Raw genomic sequence first — 5,000 nt, forward strand, 5'->3', positions numbered from 1 at the left:
GTTCACGAGAGGAAGAGGAGGAGGAGAGGGGGAGAAGGAGGAGGAGGGGGGAAATGTGAGAATTGAATTGAGAAGGGAGGGCGGATCATTAACAGTCCGAAGTCAGCCGTCTTCTGGGGGTTTTGGGGGTGACGAATGGTAGCGGCTCTGGACCAGTGTTAACGGTCTTTGGGTCTGTCTTAATGGAGGTCTTGGCAGCTTGGGTGGCTCAATATTCATTACTGTCAGCTGCGTCTTAGTTGGGACCTCTGGGGAAAGAAAGTATAAGCGTCTGGTTGGTCGGCATGTCAGCTTTGGTGGTGGGGCTTTTTCTTCCCTTTTAGGCCTCTGTACACTTTTTTTTTTCGGGGGTGGGGGGGTGGGGGGGGGTTTCATAATGGTTGTTCTCGTGAATACTATTTTGATGAAGATACGACAGAATAGTGCTGGGTTTTTCTTGCTTTGTTGTTGTTATTGCTGATGTTGTTCATCATCATCAGCAGCGTCATCGTCATCTTCTGCTGCTTCTTCGAGTGAGAAATCCAGAAACAGACGAACACACACACACACACACACGCATGCGCGCACACGATACCACACACACACACACACACACATCCAACCACTCCCACACAACCATTTCACACCCCACTTACAACAATCCCCCCCACCCCACCCCATCCCCGCGAATCCATACGTTCGAGAGAGAGAACGCCATAAGTGAAGAATAATAACATGCGTGAATGCTCTGCATCGTTGGTAATCGCATCAGGCGGGACCCCCACGAGATGTTGGCCAACCTTGGCACGTTATCACCGTTCTTGTGGGCGGCTGGCGCGTGACGCGGTGTGCTGATGACGTATTTCCATCCGGATGGTCGGCTGATCAATCCAGGTTCGGCGGTGTGCGTTTGACTGTTTCCAGATGCTGTTTTCCTTTCTTGGCTCAGAGGCTCGGGTCGGTTCGTTCTAGGGGAATGGTTGCAAGGCAAGGCAAGGCAAGGAGTTTAATTTGTGTGCAGCCTGGCGGCTATGAAACATTACATATGTTCATCCTTTATACGTATCCACTAAATGCAAAAAGAGTGATGTCAAAAACAAGAAGCAGGCTCATTCGTTCAATCACTTAATATGCACATTAACAAGTACTATTTCACTCATGATACAAACAAACAACAAAAAACTAATCGCCAAAAAATCGTATCAATAGAGAAAACATTAATAAAAAGCGCTACGCATAGCAGAAACCAAGGGTTTAAATTTTAACAGTATTCTTTTGTCGTTTTTCTTTCAGAAAATAATAGGTGGAATTTAACGGAGTTTGGCTGATCCTCGGGGCCCAGACCTGGCGGCGACTTGTTATCAATTTGCTTGTTATGTGTATGCGTGGGTGGTGGGGGAGGGGGTTGGGGGGCGCGGGGGGGGAGGGGAAAGGGGGGAGAGTGGAGGGCAAGGGGGGGGGGGGGTTGGCGGGCAGGAGGAGAGTGGTTTTTATTATTGTTATTGTTATTGTTGTTGTTGTCAAATTCATCAACAATTTTATTATTATTAAGTGTGTGTGTGTGTGTGTGTGTGTGTGTGTGTAGTTGTGGGTGGGTAGACGGGTGCCCATCAAGTTACCAGACATGTATATCTCCTTTTATCTCACTAATGCGGCACGCTCTCACGACTTTTACCCAGTCTGATAGAGCAATTATCCGTCGCGAATGTATGGGTTATTTTGACATTTCTTCTTCTTCTTCTTCTCTTTTATACTATATTGCGCGCTTTCCCTTATACTCGTCTTGTTTCTCTCTCCCATTTTCTTTCTCTTTATCTGTATATGTGTGTGTCTCTCTTTATCTCTCTGTCTTTTCTTTCCACCCCCCCTCTCTCTCTGTCTCTGTCTCTCCAGTAAAAAAAATCCTACCTGATTTTATTTGATTTTATTGAACAAACATGTAGTTTTGTTGTATGTCTAACCACTATTGCAATACTTAATATATACAACCACAGTCACTGTCCAACGCACTTAGTTGTTTTTTCTGTGTTTTGGGTGATTATTTTGATTCTTCATAATATGATGTTTGTAGTAGGACTATGTCTGTGTGTGTGCTTAAATGTATATGTGAATGCCATGTCCTTACTTCTACATCTTTTACTTTGTGGATATTTTAATTCATTTTCGTTTTCTCTTTGCCCTAAGGGCTGAATAAAAAAAAAGCATATGTATGCTTATTACACTTCTCTCAATAAAAAAAGGGATCGTTCATTCGATCTCTCTCCCCTTTCTTCCCCCCCCCCCCTTCTCTCTCTTTCTCTCTTTTCTCTCTTTACCTGTCCATTGTCTCTGTCTCACCTCTCTATCTTCCTCTCGCAACTTCTGTCTGTCTGTCTGCCTCTTTCTCTCACCCTCCTCTCTCTCTGTATCTCTTTCACTGTCTCTTTCTTCTCCTCCCTTTTTCTTCCCTCTGTCTCTTTCTCCCCTCACTCTCTCTTCTCTTTTCTCTCCATTTTGTTCCTGAGGAGAGAAACTATTGTCGCTCCTCATTTCCCTGTTCTCATGATGTTGTTTCACAGCCACAAGGATGAATATCACCATCTGCCCGTTCCCAAGGGAGGCGCTGAATCATAGCGACGACAACAATAGCCCAGCTTTGTGCAGTAAGATAAGAACCAGAATTCTTTTTTTTTACTTTCCCAGCCGTGCTTTCTGCTGAGGAATCAATCTGTCTTTCATGGGCTGGGCGAAGGTGGGGGGAGGTTGGGAATGTGGTGTGTGTGGGGGGGGTGGGGGGGGGGGGGGGAGTGGGGATGGACTGGGGATGGACTGGGTGTGCAAAAATGATCATTAACAATCACTGACATCTGTCTGTCTTGACTGGTTTAGTGTGTGGGAAACTGATGATAAATTGCCTGAGATTTACTGCGACAACCGTGATTTGTAGAGGGTTTTCTTTATTATTGTCGTTGTCGTTGTTGTTGTTGCTTTGTGTAAAATTGTTGTTCAGCTACACAAGCCACGGGTAAATAGGTACACACATACACGTACACAGACACACACGCGCACACTTTTACGCAAAACACGCACACTCACACTCACACTCACACTCACTCTCTCTCTCTCTCTCTCTCTCTCTCTCATCTAGCCAAAAGGCATGATGTATTTTTCTGTTTTATCGTTATTTCAGAAGCACAACAAATAAGGCATACTCACAATGACCAGAACATACCAGAGTAAATGAGAAGGATATCCATGTGTAAAATGTATTTTCTTATGTTAAGTTGGTAAGGTAGTTGATAGATATACTGAACTATATCGCTGCCAGAATGGATGGTCGAGTTTGATTGTATGATAGGTTTTTATTATCTTTGTTCAGCTTGTTCAATGCATTGTGAGAGAGTGATATTTAGAGATGTTTTCGTTTGTCTGTTGATGAAACGCTAATAAACAGAATGTTGTTTTGCACTAAAGGTGCATTAACCCTCATCACCCGCTTGTCAATAGACCCTAACAGGTAGTAACAATACAATGTCAAAGCGTCAAAACGTCTCTCTCTCTCTCTCTCTCTCTCTCTCTCTCTCTCCTCTCTCTCTCTCTCTCTCTCTCTCTCTCTCTCTCTCTCTCTCTCTATATATATATATATATATATATATCCCCCTCTCTCTCTTTCTCCACCTCACACACACACACACGCGCGCGCACACACACACACACACACACACACACACACACACACACACACACACACACACACACACACACACACACACACACATTTGCGCATAATTATCATGTCAATTATTCATTCAGCCATGCACTCTTATACGCACACACGCAATACAATATATAGACAATGACGCAGAGACAGGAACGGGGATAGAAATGGTGTGTGTTTATTGTTATGTTCACCACCCCCTTTCAGAACGTGTGAATGCATCTCCTTTGCCCCCCACAACCCCCCACTCCCCCACAGAATGCCATTCTCTTTCTATGTTTGATCTGATGTCCAGAGGTTTAGAGTGTCAGTCAGTTTGTTTGTCAATGAGTTGTCACAGCATTCGGATAAAGTCACATACACCACGCCACTTTTATTCTGCTGTATATGTGTGTGCCTATCAGGGTGTCTGTCTGTCTGTCCGCCTGTCTCTCCCTCTCACTCTTTCCCTCTATGTCTCCCTGTTTGTCTCTCTGTCCGTCTGCCTGTCTGTCTGTCTCCCTCACTCCTTGTCTCTCTGTCTCCCACTGTCTGTCTGTCTGTCTCTCTGTGGGTGTGTCTCACTCTGTCCCTCTTTCTCTCTCCCTCTGAGTCTTTATGTGTCTGTCTTTGTCGGTCTCTCATCCCTCTCTGTCTGTCTGTCCGTCTGTCTGTCTCTTTTTCTCTCTCACACTCTGTCTGTCTGTCTCTCTTTCTCTCTCACCCTGTCTGTCTGTCCGTCTTTCTGTCTCTCTTTCTCTCTCTCTCTCTCTCTCTCTCTCTCTCTCTCTCTCTCTCACTCTGTCCGTCTGTCTTTTTTTCTCTCTCACTCTGTCTGTCTCTGTCTGTCTCTCCCTCACTCTGCCTGTCTGTCTGTCTCTGTCTGTCTATCTCTTTCTCTTTCTCTCTCTCTCTGTTTCTCTGTGACCGTCTTTCTCGCTGTGTCTCTCACACTATTTTGGTATTCTCAACTCCTTCCAGCATGTCCAAAGCCTTGATGTAATCTGGGGCCAGACGCTACATGCCAGATCACCATCGATCGACAAAGTTTAGAATCTCTCTCTCTCTCTCTCTCTGCCTCTCTCTGTGTCTCTCTCTGTCTCTGTCTCTCCTAGGCTGGCTTTCTATGTGTACTATTTGAGTGGATGTAGATTAGCAAGGACGGACTGGAAAAATTAGGCCATGCCTAAAAATCTTAATCCTTGAAGAAAAAACTCTTTACGAGCTGTGTACCTTCTCTGTCTTTCTCTTTGTATGTCTCTCTCTTTTTCTCCCATTCCTCCACTCTCTCTCTCTCTCTCTCTCTCTCTCTCTCTCTCTCTGTGCCCTCACCATTTCCCTCTGT

Source organism: Babylonia areolata, chromosome 7 (genome assembly GCF_041734735.1).
Source record: "Babylonia areolata isolate BAREFJ2019XMU chromosome 7, ASM4173473v1, whole genome shotgun sequence".
In the NCBI taxonomy this organism is placed as follows: Eukaryota; Metazoa; Mollusca; class Gastropoda; order Neogastropoda; family Buccinidae; genus Babylonia; species Babylonia areolata.